Source organism: Cetorhinus maximus, chromosome 4 (genome assembly GCF_964194155.1).
Source record: "Cetorhinus maximus chromosome 4, sCetMax3.hap1.1, whole genome shotgun sequence".
Lineage (NCBI taxonomy): Eukaryota > Metazoa > Chordata > Chondrichthyes > Lamniformes > Cetorhinidae > Cetorhinus > Cetorhinus maximus.
Window position 1 is genome coordinate 95,506,849 of NC_135882.1, and position 20,419 is coordinate 95,527,267.

Below are 20,419 nucleotides of genomic sequence, written 5' to 3' on the forward strand. Positions count from 1 at the left end.
AGGGGGAGTGGTAGGTGGTAATCAGCTGGTGGTTTCCTTGCCCATGTTTAACCTGATACCATGAGACTTCATGGGGGCCGGAGTCAATATTGAGGACTCCCAGGGCAACTCCCTCCCTCCCGTGTACCACTGTGCTGTCACCGCTGCTGTGTCTGTCCTGCCGGTGGGACAGGACACCCCCCACGGATAGCGATGGTGCTGCCTGGGACATGATTTATAAGATATGATTCCGTGAGGATAACTATGTCAGACTGTTGCTTGACTAGTCTGTGAGACAGCTCTCCCAATTTTAGCACAAGCCCCCAGATTTAGTAAGGAGGACTTGCAGGGTCGACAGGGCTGGGTTTGCCATTGTCATTTCCAGTGCCTAGGTCGCTGCAAGGTGGTCTGTCCGGTTTCATTCCTTTTTAGCAGTTTGATAAGGCTGAGTGGCTTACTAGGCCATTTCAGAGTCAGCCACATTACTGTGGACCTGCAGTCACATGTAGACCAGGTAAGGACAGCAGATTTCCTTCCCTAAAGGGCATTAGTTAACCAGATGGGTTTTTACTACAACCGACAGTGGTTTCATCATTAGGCTTTTAATTCCAGATTTTTACTGAATTCAATGTGGTAGGATTTGAACCCAGGTTCCCACAGCATTACCTGTCCAGTGAGAATTCTACTACACCATCACATCATAATGGGAAGTCAAACTACTTGGACTTTGTCCTTATCTAACAATTCCTATGTTCTTTGGGAAAAAAAATCCTTGGAGTAGTTAGCACAGAAAAGCACTGGAAGGTAATTTGTTTAACACGTAATTCATGATGAGCAACACGAACTTTAAGAAAGGCAGTTATAGGATTTTACTAACAAGACATTCTATACAGATACAAATGTATTATATCTCAATGCAAGTGCACTTTTGGAATTTTGTAGTCATGAACAATTCCTAAATGAGTGTGAAGGAGTCAATGACATTGTTCACTTTTTGGAACATGTCGTCATGTCCAGATATATTGGGTATGCATCACAGTCTGTGAATATTATCAGCATGTTACAACAAGCAACATGCAATGTATTACTCAGTGTTTATACTTTAGTATTGTTGAACATAAGATGCCTAGCATAACTACGGGCCTCATGGAAGACTTAAAATTTAAAAGGTTGGTACTCATCAATTGGCTTTGGAACTGTATCAGTCACATTTAGATTATAATCTTTGTTCTTCACAACTAACAATTCTGGACTCTAATCTCAACATCATTTTTATCAATTCTATATTGAAAATAGGTTGGAATTAATGAAAAAGTCAGTCCTCAAAAGGTTATTTTTTTTTAAAGATTCCCATGATGTAATGGTGAATGACTTTTGAAGTTTAGAATTTTAACCTTGCAGTTGAATCTTGTATATTTACAATGTGTTGGAAATGTGAATGTGAACTCCAGCCAAAGAAGCATTTCTAGAATTCTATCATGCATACTATAAAAGGCAACATAGCTAGCAACTATCCATCAGCTATTCTTTTGTTGGCAGAAAATGGACTTGCTGTCGAAAGGATCTACATTTTTAAACTGTGGTATCAATTTATAGCAATGTCAATTAAGTAGGGGGATAAAGAAAATAATTTTCTATTTGTTTCAGATCCAAAATAGACAAACTTGTTTCCATCATACTGCAGCTTCAGGAATCTCTAATAAAATGTGTCTGCTTTTTTTCAAACTAATTCAATTCAGTAATGTAATCGTTAAGTAAGAAGCTTAGGTTTAATAGATTCTGAGGAATTACCCAAAAGTTTAATCTATTGTTTATCCTATTTTGCCCGATGTGAGACTGCTTGTACCCGTATCTTAACACAGCCAATAAAAAATTGTTCTAACTGCACTTTATGTCTCATTATATCCAGAGGATCCCTAAAATACACATTTATCTTCTTGTTACTTGTCCAATGCAACTTCACTTCATGGCTTTCCTTTGGAAAAATAATTCAGGTTTATGAAAGAGATGAGAGGAAGTTAATTCCTGTGGTAATTTTCATAGCCTTAAACAAATCTAAATGCAAGCTAAAGGCCACTCAAGCATCCAGAATATTTTAAAATTTTATGGTAATTACTTTCTAGTCCATATTGCATGAATTTTCATTCCATGCTGGTTAGGGAGATGATGAGAACTGGCTCATATATTTGGCTAGATTAAATGATAATTAGAATCTTTTAAAAAATATATCCTGCATTACTGTGTTATATAATTAAAAATCTTGCATCTGACATACCTCAAAGTATAACCTTTTAAGGTGGCATATATGCAGGGTGCATGCAATGGCTTCTGAGTGGCTCAAAAGAGTACTATTGTTAAATGACCATATGATATCATTTATCTATAGGCAAACCAAAGACAGTTGGGAAAAACCATCAACCAACCAAATTGCTCAAAAATTGTTTTTATACAGTTATATCAGACTGGATTTTCACCAAACTGGGTTGACTCAGCAGCCCATTAAAAATGGTGGCCGGGTCGCAATTCTGAGATTCCTGACCCTATTCCCGAGCTGTCTGACTTTCAGGAGTGCCTTTAAAGAGTGCAGGCTGCTTCCCATCAGGAGCCCACATCTGGCACTCCTGACTTGGCCGACTCCATTGAGGAGATAGGTATCTCCTACTCCTCCTCCGGCCAGGCTTTTAAAGAGTCATGGTTCACCGCCCCCATGTACACTTGTCTGAGAGCTCAGTCAATTATTAAATAATGAGAGCACCTGCTCCCCAGAGGAAACACTGTTTGATTGACAGCTCAGGCTCTCAGGTCTCTGCTGTCAATTTCACAAAATTTGTTAACGTAAATTAAGTGGTTCTAGGTATTAGTGGTTGTTGGTTTTTGAAAGTTCAAGAGGCCTGGATGATTGACAATTTTATTAGCTTTATCCAGACTTTTCTTTTGTAGGGGAAATTTATCAATGGATTACATTTTTTCAAAACTTATTTTTACTGATACCACACACTGTGGTGCTCATTGGTTCTCAGAAGTGTACAGTGGATAAATGGGCATGGAAATACCAGAGATTGGCAAAGGGAGCATGAGGGGCCTGAGGGCAGTGGGTCAAAGGGAAGAACTTGGCATAGGTGGCATGGGGGGACATAGTGAGTGGGCAGTAAGGAAGAGCCTGACATAGGGAACATGGGGGGTCATAGAGGGTGGGTGGAAGGGCAGACCCTGACATAGAGGGCATGAGGGACCTGAGGGCTAGGTGGAAGGGCAGAGCTTGGCAGAAGGGGCATGAGGGGACATAGAAGATGGGTGGAAGGGAAAAACCTGGAATTGGGGCATGAGAGGCCTGAAGGCTGGGTGGAAGGACAGAACTTGGCATATGGGGCATGGGGTTGCATGGATGGGGCATTGGAGGGTGAAGGGGGTGTGAGAGGTGAAGGCTGGAGGGCCTTTTTTTTCTTTCACTGGAACCATAATGGGCCTTTTAAACAGCCCTGTGGCTGCTTCTGCACTTCTTCCCCATTGGCCGGTTCGCCTCCAGCCCGCACCCGACCTCCAGCAAAATCCTCTGGTGGGCACTTCCTCCCGAGGCTAGTGAGACAAGCTGGGAATTTCCCCAACTCCTCTGACCCGCCTCGAGGATGAAAATCCAGGCTATTGTTCCTTGGCCAGAAACCAACAGATTGGAAGAAGGTATCACAGGTTCCAATGTTAGGACCAGAATGATTCTGGCATCTGAAAAAACAGGTGCAGGTTTTGCTAGAGTGGAATATCTCAAGGTATGCCCCATTATTTAGACTTTGACCTTCAAGCTTCACCTCAAAGGTTTTTGTGCTGCAATTTGCTGGGACTGTGAGCTGATAGTAATGGCAATAGGGCATCTGGCACCTCGGTGAACCTAGGGCCAACTGTCTGTCTCCTTAATCAATGGGAGTTGAGGATTGGTAATGAAAAAAAGGACAATGGAGAAAGAAAAATTAAAGTCAAATCAGGTACAGGAAGGGAAATAGAGAGGGACCAAAAGACTGGATTAAGAGAGAGAAAAAAAGACAAGATAAGTAAGAACATTAAAAAAAATTCAATTGTTAAATTTTAAAAGTTTCTAATAAAATGTAGGAAACAGAGTTCTTTGTTTCAATTCTTCTCTTTTTGTTGCAGAGAGGTTGAGTTGAATTTCAGGGACATAAACCTAATCATTTATAAGGTATTTCTGCTTTTAACTACTGGCACTTATGGGAAGCTTGTGGATGAGCTGCTGTTTTTGCGATTTATTACCTGGTATTTACTTTAACTTTTATATGACTTGGGCCGAAAAAGTTGATGATAACTGAAACTGGTACGTAGGGATGAGAGGTGTGTCTGTATACATTATTGAAGACATCATGTGAAACAGGTTAAGCCAACACTCCCTGAGCTATTAATTGGCTATTCACCTCTTTTAGAGGCCAAGAAATCATGCTTCGCAGATACTACTGAAAGGCAACCAAAGTTTGTTAAAAGAGGGGTGCACTCCAGTTGCACTCAAGTAGGAAACACTCCTGAACACAGAAATGGCTAAATGAAGTGCCAAGAGAGCAACCAGGTTTTATTATGCTGCCCTGGGAACCCTGCTTCAGGCATGTACAGCAGGGGGAGGATTTTATTTTCCCCTGAGGCAACAAGGCCTCTAGACAACATCTTCACGATCAGTGGAAAAACACTGCAGAGGAAGTTAATGCTAGGACCTTAGCTCCCAGGACATAGCTGCAACACAAGAAACAGCTTAGGGACTTCAGTAAAGTTGACAAGGTAAGAACATCAGAGATGACCTTCACATTGTAACTCAGTTGTCACAAGTGCGCAGGAGATAGGTCAGGGGAATAGCAAACCATGTATACCAACTTGCTTCAGGGTATCACACAGTTCTGCACGAAAAGCATGGAGGAGTCCAGTTCCAGCTTGTGTTGAAACCATCCTGGAATGCAACAATAATCCCAGCTTTTTTTCTGTACAGCAAACTGTTTTCTTAAACCCCTTTCCCCTGTTCCCTCTATCCTCATCTCAAAAAATAAGTGTAAGGACTTATGGACTTCTTTGTCACTAAGATCGAGACTATTCGATCAACTGCCTCTGTCACTTCCCTCCCTTCACTAGTCTACTTAGCCAAACTTACTATAATGCTGCCCCCTACCTGAGCCTTGAACTCGTATGTTTCTTCGGTTTCTCTCCTATCCTTCCTCATGCGAGTTCATCTTGTTCACCAGACCCACCTCCTGTTCTGTCAATTCCATTTGCACTAAGCTGCTGATTACCCAACTTCCCCTTCTGTTCCCCATGTTAACTGATATTGTAAACAGTCTCTCTATTCAGATATTGTTCCTCTATCCTTTAAATGTATTGTCACCACCTTTCTTCTCAAAAAGACAAACTTTGATTCCAACTTCTTTGCAAACTATCATCCTATTTGCAACCACCTTTTCCTTTTTAGAACATGTTGTCCTCTCCCAAATCCATTCCCATCTTCCCTGAAACTCCATATTTGAATCTCTCTAAACTGTTTCCATCCTTGCCACTGCACCAAAACAGCTCTTATCAAAGTCACAAATAACATCCTGCATGCCTGTGACAAAGGTAAACTTTCTCTTCTCATCTTTCTTGACCTGTCTGCAGTTTTTGACATGGCTGACCATGGCATCCTCCTCCTGATGCTCTCCCCTGTCATCCAGCTGGTTGGAACTGCTCTCACTAGGTTTCATTCTTATCTAGATTATCATATCCAGAGAATCACTTACAATGGCTTCTCTTCCTGCTTACGCACAATTATCTCTTTGTCCCCCAAGGATCCAGCCATGGCCCCCTCCAATTTCCTAACTACATGCTGTCCCTTGGTGACATCATCAAAAAATAGTGTTGATATTCACATGTACGTTGACAACATTTAGTTCTATGTAACCACCACCTCTCACGACTCTTCCACTTGCTAAATTATCAGACTGCATATCCAATATCCAGAAATTGATGAGCAAAAATTTCCTCCAATTAAATATTGAGAAGAATGAAGCCATTGTTACTAGTCGTGCTCCAAAGTCTGTTCCCTAACTACTGACTCCATCCCTTTGCCTGGCAACATCTTGAGACTAAGCTAGTCTGTTCACAGCCTTGGTGGCACATTTGACTCCGAGATGAGCTCCTGATCTCATATTTGTGCCATCACGAAGACCATCTATTTCCATCTCCGTAACATTGCCCAACTTCACCCCTGTCTCAGCTCATCTCCTGCTCAAGCCCTCATTCATGCCTTTATTTCCTCTAGACCTGACTATTCCAATGCATTCTTGGCTGGATTTCCAACTTGAGGTCATCCAAAACTCTGCTGCCGGTGTCTTAACTCACACCAAACCCCATTCCCCTATCATCCATGTGGCCGTTAACCTAGTTTGGCTCCCATCAAGGACCACCTTGATTTTAAACTCGGAATCCTTGTTTCCAAATCCTTGCAAGACCTTGCCCTTCCCTAACTCGGTAATCTCCAACCCACAACCATCCAAGATATCTGCTCTGTAGTAGGTATTACCTCCTGCATCCCTGATTTTAACTGTTCAATCATTTGTGCCATGCCTTCAGTTGCCTAAGCCTCAAGCTCTGGAATACACTTTCTGCACCTTTTTGAATCTCTACCTTGCTTTCCTCCTTTAAGATACTCCATAAAACCTACACCTTTGACAAAGTTTTGGCCATTTGACCTAATATCTTCTTATGCGACTCACTGCCATGCTTTGTTTAATAATGCAATGAAGAAACTTGGGATATTTTATTAATGTAAAGGTGCTATAGGTTGTTGTTGTTTAAGTGCCCTCCACCTGATTTGTATCAAATTGTGCTGCGGGTGGGTGGTGGGTGTAGTGATTGGGAAGAAAAAACAGTCTTATAAATCCACACATGAATTTTCTTCATGTAATTAATCTCATGTTAGAACAGTAAAGACAGATAGAACCTTTTATGAACATTGCTCTATTGTGTGTACACATTTCCAGGAGCATTACATCAGATTTATTTTCATTTGATCCCTTTGAATAAATTAAACAAACATGCTGGTAGGCAACAAGGAGGGCAATTTATATTTGAAGGAACATATGAAAATTTTGTAATGAAAATAGTCTGCACAGATAAAAATTGGCTGAGGAGAAATAAGAATAAACAGATTTAATGTTGGATAATTCCTCAGAGTATATTAATTTTGAGCTAAGTTCATATGCGTAGGCTCCATTTCTGAAACAAATTAAGTTAAATAAGAGTAAACATTCTTTATTAGAGATTTTGGAGAGCAAATTTTAATCTGGCCCATCTAGCAGGAACCATGCAGGCATTCAGTTAAGATGGCACATGGACTTGCTTACACCAATCCTGCTTTCTTCTAGTGAGGTCTAAACCTGCTCTCCTGATCAGGCAAGGGAAACTGAGAGAAACCAGTCGGATGCTTCTTCAGATATTCAGATCAGCTCCGATGATGTTATTGGGATCCAAATGCAATCTTAATTTGAAGCCTGTGTGGGGATGCTTTTGTGACTTCCCCAGCTGGCTAACCTAATGGAAAGAGGCCTAAAAAAGTAAGCAAATTTTCTTTCTTTATTTTCCTTGTGGGATAGAAGTGCTTCTCCGAGATCCACGAGGAAAGTTTAGGCCCCCTTTGCCATGGACATCCTCTGGACCCCACTGCACCTGACTCCAAAGCCTTCCTGATCTCCCTCCCCAGCTACCTAAGTACCAGTACCAGTGCTTATCCTTTGCATCTTTGTCAGCTGCCTCCTGTTGTGTGACATCCTGCTCCCATGCCAGCTTGATGGTCGGCTGTCACGTCCTGTTGGGTTTAGGTGGAGATGAAGCCCACGAGATAAAATGCCTAAGGTCTCACACTACTGAGGTCTGGACACTTTGTCAACCATCTCTGTCCCAGCCTGCATGACCTGCACCCTCGAGTCAAAATCATAGCTTTAGTCTCTACGTAGCTCGGTATCAATAGCTCTTGTTATTACTGTAAATACCATCCTATTATCCTATTTATGGGCAGCACAATTAACAAAGCAAAAATTTCTTCACTCAGACGATTGTGAATCTTTGAATTAATAGATTTTTTGACACTATGGGAATTGAAGGACATAAGAGTAGTGCAGGAAGGTGGAGTTGAGATAGCAGGTCAACCATAATCTTATTGAATGGCAAAGCAGGCAAAAAGGGTTATATGGCCTACTCCCACTCCTATTCCTAATGGTCGTGGTTTTCTGAATGGATTGTATCCACAATATCTTCAGCTATAAGGAGGTTACACTAGAATTGTGTAAAAAACTAGCTAGAACACAGCTAGAGTACTATGTGAAGTCTGGTCACTGCAATACTGGAAGGATGTGATCACATTAGAGAGGGTACAAGAGATTTATAAGGATGTTGCTAGAAATGGGAAATGTTAGCTATGAGGAAAGATTGAATAAGCTAGGGTTGTTTTCATTGGACCAGCAGAGGCTGGGGGATGAGGGGAGATTTAATTAAGGTGTATCAAATTATGAGCGGCCTCGATAGAGTGGTTGGAAGGACCTCTTTCCATAAGCAGAGAATCCAGTAATCAAGGGACATAGATTTGAAGTAATTGGTCAAAGGATTAGGGAGGAATTGAGGAGTAATTCCTTTCACTGAGAGGGTGGTGAGGACCTGGAACTCACCGTCTGAAAGGGTGATAGAGGCAGAAGTCTTTGTTGCATTTAAAAGACACTTGGATATACACTTGAGGTGTTGTAACCTACAGGTCTACTGACCAAGAGCTGGAAGGTGGAATTGGGCTGTATAACTCTTTCTCAGCCAGCATGTACACAATGGTCCAAGTGGCCTCCTTCTGTGTTTAAATGTTTTGAAAAACAGCTCATGCCCTGAGTTTCTTCTGGATGCAAGCCATCCACAGCTATCACTATCTTCTCCTCCATGAAATACTGGCAACGTTTGAACAGTTGAATGAAAGAGACCACTATTCAATGCTGTCCCATCCACCTCTATGCTTAACAAAAGCTTGCAGCCTCAAATTTGCAAACGTTCATGCTTGTTTGGATGTTAGGCCACAACTGTTTCTGATGCTTGCTGAATATGACCCAAGGTACATTGTCCTATATGTCAATGTTGTCCAGTAGATGGCACCCTTCACATTGATGGTTTTGAATTATTCCGTTAGAATTCTGACTCTTTTCTTTATCAGACTTTCTCTCCACCCTCTATGAAAAGAGATGACACCATCTGGTACTTATATTGACTCTTCAGATTTTGCATTTGAAGGCAAAGGTGCTGTCATATTACGGGGAAAGAAGAAATTCCTCATGGTCCTTAAGTGTGAAGAAACTTTCACAGGCTGCGATGGAATATTATTTATAATGATGTCTCTACAAGAAGTTCCTGCTACTGAAGTGGTAAGAATTCAAAATTGAATCATTTTATGGACAACATAATTTACTGAAGTGGTAAGAATTCAAAATTGAATCATTTTATGGACAACATAATTTACTGAAGTATTAGACCGGACCTTGTAATGAACAGGAAGGAAATTGAATTTAAAATTGGGAGGAAGTTCAAGGTTTGATTAATTGACTGAAATAGTTTGAAGGTAGTTTATTTGAGCCCTTGCTGAAATCTAGGGTTATGAAACACACTTTGAACTCACACAGTTTATGCAGCAAAACATAGCAAGCATCTGGCAAGAAAGTATTTTTCACTATTACTCCCATCTTGTCACAGTTGTAAGCTTATTCTGAAGGCAGATCTTCTTCTTGTATTATTTTCTTGAACTTTTCTCTGAAGAAACCATAATTCCCAGAGTAAGATAACTACTTGATGCTTTTTTCTTATTTCTTATGATCTATTTGACCATTGTGGGGATAAACTTTCTTCCTTTCAGTATCTAGTTCAGCTCCAGTGTTTTAGCCAGTAGGATGCTGCCAGCTAATAAACACAACCTTACTCAATGTTGTCTAAACTACAGGAAGTGTGACATTCCTGGTTTTGCTATTTGAGCAGGCATCCAGAGCTATCGTACCTTTGGCATGCTGGAACAGTTAGAGATTAAACTGAAAGCTAGATATAGTGGATCTTGGCTTACAAGATGACCCAAGGTAGCCTGATAGGGTGAAGCCTCCACCTAAAATATAGCCATCAGTAAAGCAGATGGAGGGGTTATAGTTGGGGGTGTGGTGTTCGGCAGGGTAGGGACTCTGAACATTAGTACTCCTCTGAGAGGAGTACTCTTGTTGCGATCTGGTATGTAGTTGTAAGGTCTGCACTGGATTTTCTCTCTACAAATTTTAAGATGATATCTTACAAAAGAGGCTGCAATAAGCCTTGGGAAATTTCTTCCAGGACTGACGCAGCAGTGTCACTTGCCCATGGCCGGGTAATTCTCCATTGGACTATCCAGGGCCTCAAACGTGCTAGGTGCCCAAGATGTACTACTAGTGACATAGCCATTTTCCATTAGCAGGCAAATTAGAGGATCCCTCCCTAATCCCAAAATGTTCATCAGGATCAGTGGCAGAGTTCCATAATGGCATAATATCAGCATTAGTGCTGAGATTGCTGGATTGCAAATAGTGTTTTCAACTATTCTTCCCAGTGACATGTTCCATGATGGATCTTGATGTAATGCCAAGGTGACCCAAGGTGGCCTCTCTGTGTAAAGAGGTATTTCCTGACCTAATTTTGTCCTTCATAGCCTTCAACATGTTCCTTTTACCCACTGCCCTGATGTACATGAAAGTATTATTTTGAGATTATTTTCTTTGACAATTCAAATTGAAAGGAGATGTCATATGACTATGTACTTAATTAAAATAAATAGACAGAAATTCATAGCCATGCATTTGTGATATGCACAACCAGAAGCACACAATCAGAAGATTTCCCTTTATATAATTTTGTAAGATTCCCTCTGAGATCTCCCTTTCTGAGCCTGATTAGCTCTAGTTTATCAAGCCTTAATGGCTCATCTCTTTGATACCAAGGAACTGCTTCATTGCTCTCATCTGCACTGCCATTTATGACCTGGATGCCCCCCTTATGTCACAGTGATCAAACTAGAAAACAGTAGTCGAGATACAGCCTGGTCATGCACTATACAACTTCAGCATGACCTTTGGAGATTTGAACTAAACTGATTTGGCAGTGACAACTACGGTAGTATTCACTTTGTTTATTGTTACCTCTCGTTGTTCAGCCATAGTGGGCAATGAATCAATTAACATTCTTATGTCTATTTTGATTTATTTCTTGGCAAGTTCGGTGAAGTACAAATGCTTCCTATTTTTTATACACAGTATATTGCATTTGTCTGAAATAAACTTTATTTGTTAGTAATTGCCCAGGTGCATGCTATTGTTGAGCCCTCTTTGTAACATCTTGCCAGCCTCTTCTACAACACTTTAAACACACATGACCTACTTCTCTTACTTTACCTCTTGCGTGTTACTTGGCACACTTTCCTCAAGTGTTAGCATTACCCTTATTTCCTTAATTATCTTACATGACATTTTGGCACAAGAACCCTGAAAATGGCAGGGCATCAGAGAGGATATCCCATTTTAAAACCTCTCACCCTCTTTGAGGACATAGCCAAGGAGCCTGTGGGCACTCACTTGACTCTTCTCCTTGGAGATGGTGAGATTGGCAGCATCTTGCCAGTGCCAAGTTAATGACTGAGAACCTACACTATTTTCCTAACATCTTGCTGTAGTGCCTCCCCCCTTTCTTAGTGCCCTTAATCCCAAAGCTATAGTGCTCATTCATTCTTATCATGTACTCTCCTTTCCTGCAGATATATCACAGCAAAGCTTGGGTGGGTGGTGTGGGGCATGGTGGGAAGGGGCACAGGAACTGAAGGATGATGAGGAAGAAGTAGATGGGGAGCATTTTTTCCTTGTTGCACAGAACTATGGCAATGAAAAAGAAGAGGAGTATCAGATCTGGGAAACCTTTTCCGTACAGCTGCTTCATCCTACCCCATGTTCCTCTACCGCTACCTCTGCCAACGCACCACTTACAACACTTAGATCCTCAGTCTCAGACAGTCGCATTGCATTTTTCATGTTGTTCAAACATCTCCCAGAAATTGCTATATTTTTATATCAGATTAACCCTCCTTTTTAAAGTGCCTTACAGCACTTGATGGAAAATTTGTTCTTTCAGACCCAGTTACTCGACAATTTGGAATCATAAAATCATAGAACAGTTACATCCCAGAAGGAGGTAATTTGACCTGTCGTCTTCCTGATAACCCTCTGCAAGAGCAACTCAGCTAGTCCCACTCCCCTGCCTTTTCCCTGTGGCCCTGCAATTGTTTTCTCTTCAGATAATTATCCAATTCTCTTTTGTAAGTTATGACTGAATCAGCCTCCACCACACACTCTCAGGCAGCGCAATCCAGATCTTAACTTCTCGCTGCATAAAATAGATTTTCCTCATGTTCTTTTGCCATTCACCTTAAATCAGTGTCCTCAGTTCTCTGGGACTTCATCCTGGTTATAATAAAAGCAGTTAGGGTTTCTAGCTCTCACCCTTACACCCTTCACCCCCTTACTCCTCAGCTGCTCCACTCTCTTAACCTCCATGCCAAATCCGTGCCAACTTACCCAGTATCCACCATGGGCAGTCCCCAGGAGCCATGTGGAAATGAAAGTCTAATTCAGCTCCCACTATACAGCCTTGATAGTAAAAAAAACACCTTCCATTTATAAAAGCCCATTCAAAACTTTTAAATCTCAAGTGCTTAATCTCTTATAAAAGCTTCTATCCACGCCTCACACCAAAGACAGCTAATCATTTAATAGGCCCTTTAACCTGATAATCAAACTGTGAACAAAGAGCCTGCCTGCTGAAATAATTTCAGATTTTGGAACTTCGCCAAGCATTCATAGAGAGCTCTTAAGGAAATGTCAACAAAGAACTATTGAAACTGATAGAACAGATGCTACACCACCTGGCTTGTCAATTAAAGCAGTAGGGCAGAGCATTTTTTTAACTCTCACTGACACCTACAGCCAGTTTTTATTTTACAGTCTAAAGAATGGAGGATATAAAAAACTTTCATATCATGATAGTTAAATAGAACTTATCCACCCTTCAAGAGTGTTTATATCTACTCCATAAATCCATGACTTCCACGCTGCAAGTTAAGGCCCATGCAGCAGCCAAAATGGAGTCTGCTTGAACTCAGCGCTGAGCTCCCCTACTGAGTAGGGGTTTCCCCCATGTGTGAATCACATCCCATCCCCTTTTCCCTATCGGCATAATTGGATTTGTCAGAAATGGGGACAGGGCATCCACATCTGGGTCGCGCCTGCCATTTTTGAAGGACTGCGGAGTCATCCTGACTCTTCAAAAATCCTGCTTGCCCTATGCCATTAATGTAGATCAAGAAATGCTATAATCCTAATACCGACCCATGGGAAACCCCACCATAGACATTCCTCCAGTCCAAAAAAAAGCCGTTCACCACTATTCTCAGATTCCTGTCACTCAGCCAGCTTTGTATCCATGTTGTAACTGTCCCTTTTATTCCACAAGCTTCAACCTTGCTGGCAAACCTATCATGTGGCACTTTATCAAACCTTTTTGAGGTCCAAGTACATTACATCTTCTGCATTACTCTGAACAACCGTTTCTGTTGCCTCATCAAAAAAACTCAAATTATTTAAACACGATTTTCCCTTAACAAATCCATGCTGGCTTTCCTTAATTAGTCCACGCTTGTCCTCGTGACTGTTAACTTTGTCCCAGGTTAGCATTTCTAAAAGCTTTCCCACCATCAATATTAAACTGACTGGCCTGTACGTTGCTGAACTTATCCTTACACCTTTTTTTGAACAAGAATTTAACAGTTATAATTCTCTGGCACCGCCCCTGTATCTAAGTGAAAAACGATTATATAGCTTGGGCTTCTAAATCTTCATTGAGATAATGCAGTGAATAGTAACATAGTTATTGATAGATTAACAACATATAGCTGCTGTTTGAAATTCATGTTTTAGAGTGTTTGTCTAAAAAGCCTATTTTATTCTTTTCATTTGCTTTATTTGAATTATTAGATTAATGAAAAGGATAATGTTTCTATTTGAACATTGTTATGAAATTCCTATTTGAAAAATTGTCCTTTTGAAATTTTTGTTTGATCTGGAAAGCTCATATCCAAACACTTCCCCTCGCCCCTCCAAATAAAAACAAATGCCTACACAATTGCCGCTGGGCACCAGGTAATAACTCATTATTTCTCCCAGGGAGAATTAGATAATTGTGGTGAAAATATAGCATCAGGTTATTAACAGGCAACAGAAGAACTGGAGGATTGGGGATTAATAAGCATATGCCATCTTTCCAATCTATGCCATCTAGACCAAAAAGAAAAAACACTTGCATTTACATAGAACCTTTCACAACCACTGGACATCCCAAAGTGCTTTATAGCCAATGAGGTATTTTTGAAGTGTAGTCACTGTTGTATTGTGGAAATACGGCAGCCAAATTGCACACAGGGAGTTCCCACTAACAGCGAGAACCCACAAACAGGAATGTGACAATGACCAGATAATCTGTTCTTGTGAATTTAATTGAGGGATAAATATAGCTCCCCTGCTCTTCTTCAAAATAGTAACATGGGGTAAAATTTTCAGTTCGGCGGGTGGGCACACGCCCGACCTGACCGTGTGTAAAATGATGCGTGATATTTTGGTTGGCAGCGCGCCGGCGACAATTAAAAGGCCTATTAAGGCCATTAAAAAATTAATTGAAAGAAATTTTTCACTGCCCGTCCAACTTCACGGTTGGCAGGCATCGGCCTTTGCACTTTTTTGAAAACCTCACCCATGGGCGGGATGAGGCTTCCAAAGCAAATAAAAATCAGATAACAGCTTTATTTTTCATTAATAACATGTCCCTGCTCATGTGACAGAGTCACATGAGGGGACATGTTTCATAACATTTATAAAACCTTTCATATTTATTCTGAAATTAGTTCATCTCCCTGAGGCAGCTCTCGTGTGCACGTGCAAAGGTTGCGCTCCCCCAGCTTGCACTACCCCAGCCCCCACCCAGCCCCAACCGCACAGGCAGTGCTCAGCGCTGCTGCTCACGTTTCACACTGGGCTGCCCTTAATTGGCCTGCCGGGCAATTTCAGGTCTGTCAGCAAAATGGATAAGAGGAGAAGATAAACCATGGTACAGAACACCCTCCCGATGATAGTATAGCACATTAAACAACAAAATGTGCTCCAGGGCAAAGAAGACCATATGCAATTAAAACTTAAGGTGGCAGTAAACCATGCTGGTGCTGTAGTGCCAAAAAGCCTCACAGGCACAAACAGTGTCCTGCAAGCACAGCAGAATTATACCACTGTAAAAGGCTGGATCATTATGGGAAAATGTGCCAGTCAAAAACCCCTAAATGTACAGAAGATCATCAGTGAATTTTCACACAAAAAGCCATCAACGAAATAGAGGAGCCACACCAGAACAGCAATGCTTCCTATATATATCTATATATATATATAAAAACAAAAAACTGCGGATGCTGGAAATCCAAAACAAAAAATAAAAAATACCTGGAAAAACTCAGCAGATCTGGCAGCATCGGCGGAGAAGAGTACAGTTGACGTTTCGAGTCCTTATGACCCTTCAACAGAACTAAGGTCATGAGGACTCGAAACGTCAACTGTACTCTTCTCCACCGATGCTGCCAGACCTGCTGAGTTTTTCCAGGTATTTTTTATTTTTTGTTTAGCAATGCTTCCTAGGTGAGATTAAATATCCCAGATATATCTTCTGGAATGCTGACAATGGGCGCATTACTAATTTTAAGTTAGGCACAGGACCAAGTATGACTGCCCTGTCTGATAGAGAACTGTGGCTAGCCAGCCTTGGGCTGTGGACAACAGACACACCATTATATGGCCTGAGAGGGATTAGACTACCAGTTATATGCATGCTTCTAGAACCACTCCAATATGAGGACAAGCAGGTACTGAAGATGTTATATGTGATTTGCAATCAGGAATTTTCTCTCCTGAGCCAGGACACCTGTGTTGCCAAAATCAAAAGAGTGCAAGACAGTCATTGAGATACCAAGTTGGAGACCCTCAAACCATCCAACAGCTCTGATGACCTTGACTGGGACTTCAGTGCAGAATCTTTGACACTCTTTGCTGAAGCAGATAATCCAGCCCATTCCCAAACAGATGAAGATAACCTTCTTCAGTCTGAAGAGGAAACGGGCCAGCTGGATCGTTGAGTACCTGAGTGCGACCATGACTCTTCATCACTCGGTGCACAGTCAGAGACGATCGAAGTCGAAACTCAAGTGATAGGAGTTGCTGGTACAATCTCACATTCATCTGTCAATATTGACCCCTCGGTAAGTGCATCCACACCGATCCATCCATCAGAACTAATGGCCCAGGGTGCAAATAACCAAATAGTTTCTTAACTAGAAACAAAACCGAATCAGATGAGGGCCATCTCTTTTAAGTTAGAGGATACTGACCTTCCCACTACATAGGGGTTACTGCAATCGGAGAGACACAAAGACCTTAATCAAATTCCTTCCTCCCCTCAGGAGGCCACAATTCAGGATTCCCCAAAACTTCAGGAACCAGGAGCTAAATGGAATCGTCGCTCTAAAGGCAAAGCATGGCGGACAATATGATTAAAAAGGACCAGTGTCAATTCAATGAACAAGGATAGGGAAGGCAGTCAACGTAAACAAAGGGATAAATCCACGACACCTGTGCATGAAAGAAAACCGTTGATAGGGAAAAGTACAACAGCAAGGAGAGGAAGAAAACGGTCAAAAATCAGACAAGCAAAACGCCAAATACTGCAGCCTCTACAGAGTCAGAACAAAGAAATCCAAGTTGAGACTACCAATCCTCCAAACTTCAAAAGGACACGATCAGGGAGAGTTGTGAATCCTCCAGCTGCCTTGTACCATGCTCGAAGGTGCCATGGTCTGCATCTGGCTATCTTTCCTTATACATTGCACCTGTTGGATAGGATCAGTTTCTGCAGATCATCGTTCTCTATCTTACCTGAGTTCCCCTTACTCTGTAAACTATTAGTCATATCAACCCAGTTCTGAACCCACATCTCTCTACCAAGCACGACCAACGTCTCTAGCAAACTGTCCAGATGCGGCTTCCCCTCCCTAATGTGTTGGAGTGTCTCCAACTGCACTGCAGCTCAGTGACTGTTAGCTAGAGAGATTTGAGATAAAGACATCTACTGCAGATGTGGTCACTCTGAATAGTCTCGATGTCTACAAATTCCCACATACTGCATTCCAGGTACACAGTCTGCTCTGCTATATCTTAATCTCTATTTTACTATCGGGTTCATTCCAGGGCTCAGTGGCACCCATATTATGATTTCCATGTGATAGCTACATTCAATTGCACATCATGTTGCTGTTGGGAACAGGGTCCAGCTGCAACCTTTGATTATAGAGCATAACCGAAGAACATCTGTATCACAGGGAAGCTACAATTCTTGGCCGTGGGTTTGGGGGTTGTTGGGTGAACAGGAGAGCTGGGGGCATGTTGGGAATGTTTGTCTTTCTTACTATAGTTCTGCTGCTAAACTCGATATAGGTGATTTGTAACCTACAGGAATAGTCCATTTAACCCTTTGAGCCAGTTCTTTCTTTCGATGAAAACATGGTTGATTTGTGACCTGATGCCATAAACCCAACCACAACCCATATCCCTTAAAACCTTTATTTAACAAAAATCTATCAATGTCAGATTTAATATTTGCAATTGACCTAACATCGACTGCTGTTTGCGAGAGAGAATCCCTAACTTCAACCTTTTGCATGCAGAAGTGCTTCCTAACTTCACTCCTGAAAGATCTGGTTCTAATTTTTAGGCCATCTCTTCTAGCCCTAATGTGTAATTTTGTCCCATTTAAAAAATAACCAAGGGGTGCGATCATTTCTGGATCCCAAACCCACACGTGATGCCAATGTGTCCCCGGGCACGAACTTCTGGAAGACAACCACCTAATTGACAGCCTCCAGGTCTGCTGTCCAATTAAGGGCAGTGGATGGATCCCTGAGGTTGTAGGCCCAATTAGAGGACAGTGGAAGGATGGCCGCAACACTGCCAGAGGTAGGCACTGCAATTGCAAAATAGGGGCTACAAGAATACCTCCATCTTGAGGATCCTCTGAAGGGGTTTGAATTTTAAAAAAATAAATTCTGGCCAGAGCTGCAAGGCCCCCCTTGTGCAGGGAAAACAGTAGCTGTGGTCCGATGATCAATGCCACTCCAATTGGGATTAAGATCATGAGCCTTTGCGGATGCCCCCAGCCAGCTGCGGGAAAGCTGCGCCCAGGCACCTTTCGGGCTTGGTCCTCAGGGGGACCATCCACCAATAGCGTCATCGTCAGCTGTCCCTCAATTCAATGATGATGTCTACTCAAGTTTGTGAGTTCCTGCCTTGGCTCTTCATGTGACTGAACAGGACGATTCTCAACCCGCAGATCTCTGGGGTGATGGACCAGGTCATCCCACGAGGTAGTGGGATACGGAGTGCAGAGTTTGCTTGCTTTTCCTGCTTTCTCTGCTGCTGCTCTACCTCATCATTAAGGTGCATGATGCAGCTTGATGGACAAGTTGTCACCATTTTGAATGATTTGTAGTATGCTCCTCCCAGTCATTAATGTCAATGCTGTCACACTTCAAGCAGAGCTTCAGAGTGTCTTTAAAGTGTTTTCTTTGTTTTCCACTGGAACTCTGGCCATATAACATTTCAGAAAACAGGACCTGGCAGGGGATACGTTTTTCAGCCATTTGAACACAGTGTCCAGTCCAGCAAAATAATCCAGAAGATGAAGTAATCCAGAAGGACTTTGGTGGCCCATCAAAGGTGATTTTGCAGGAGTTTTGTTTGAATACTTGAGGAGCTGACTTCAAGAAGGGCTCAAGCATTTGGTTGTCAGTCCTCCCATTGAATCCAGAGGACGCAGTTGATGGAAGTTCTCTAGCTCTGCTATATGTCACTGATACACCGTCCAGCTCTCACTGCAGTACAAGGGTATGGTGACAACAACTGCTCTGTACGCTAGGACTTTTATTGACTTGTGGAGTTCTTTGTTGACAAACAGTCGCTGCCATAGTTTGTAGGAGCTGCTACAGCTGATCTGGTGTTTGACTTCCTCATCAATGGTGACCTTTTGAGAGAGGTGACTGCCAAGGTATGGCAAGTGCTCAACATATTCAAGTTTCTCTACTCCAATATATGTGGTAGGTGGAATAGTTGGCTGATTAGGTCTGGATTGATATATGAGTTTTGTTTTTGCAACATTCAAGTTTCTTATATGCAGAATCGATGAGAGAATTGCAGAATTGAGTGGCTTGCAAATCTGTCGCAATGTCACTGCAGTCATCCAATGTGGGGACTGGTCAATGACACTGCAGTCATCCACAAACTGTACATCATGTATGTCCATGGTGGTCAGTTTAGTATAGGCAGGGAGGTGACTAAGGTTAAAGAGATTTCAACTAGGCAGTATTTAATACTGACACCAGAGGGCAGTTGATTTTTAATGAGGTGAATAGCCACTGTCTGATAGATTGTAAATAGTATGGGGGAAATCCGATAGCCTTGCTTGACACTGTCTCCCATGTAAGACAGTTACAGCCATATCATGATGAAGCAGTTGCAGGGTTGTGATGAAATTTCTTGGACATCCAAATCTTTGGAGCACAATCCGTATGGCTTCATTATTTACCGAATCAAATACTTTGGTCGGGTTGATGAATGCAATGAAGATTTCCTGGTGCTGCTCTCAACATTTTTCTTGGATTTATTTGGCAACAAGGACCGTGCCACATTGGTCTAAAGCCACACTGTGCCTCTGGGAGGATTTCCTCAGCCACAAGAAATGGCAATCCAGGAGAAAATGTGTAAGGAATTTCCCTGCTGTGCACAAGAGGGATATACCTCAATAGTTCCCACAGCATGAGACAGAGAAACAGAGATACACAGGGAGAGGGAGAGACAGAGACGTGGACAATGGCAGAATCCAGGAGGTGCCAGTGTTTTGATGTAGGATGCCACCAGGTGGTTTTGTATTTGTTCTTTGGGCGGAAAAGGGTGTTTATTATAATGAGGCCAAGCTAAGCACACTTTGGCAGCTGTGTGCACCAATTCGTGTACACGAAGGTCGCTGTCAGCCTTTCCTTTCCAGTAGAAAGTGCATTCCCTTGCTTGTTCATTAAGCTGCCCCTGTCCAGGATGGCGGGTCTCATTGAGAGTGGTGATGTTAATTTGGAGTCTTGATAGCTCATGTGAAGGTACTGAATGGGGTGTCAGTCAAGCAGGCTACTTTGCCCTAGAAGGTGTCGAGCTTCTTGAGTGTTGTTAGAGCCGCACTCATCCAAGCAAGTGGGAGTATGCCGCTCTTG

The 20,419-nt window shown here is 42.1% G+C and overlaps 1 protein-coding gene across 3 annotated transcripts in view; it reads left to right on the plus strand.

The window, feature by feature from the left end:
• Nucleotides 1-20,419, plus strand: part of alkal1 (ALK and LTK ligand 1) — a 119,903-nt gene that overhangs the window by 24,952 nt on the left and 74,532 nt on the right. Inside the window, exon 1 of one of the 3 annotated variants that reach the window (XM_078539711.1) lies at nucleotides 9,272-9,389. The exons of 1 other annotated variant lie outside the window; for it this stretch is intronic. The gene's annotated coding sequence lies outside the window, so the exon portion shown is untranslated. Of the gene's footprint in view, nucleotides 1-9,271; nucleotides 9,390-20,419 lie in introns of those variants that run through there. One more of the 3 variants, XM_078539713.1, reaches the window with a different exon arrangement.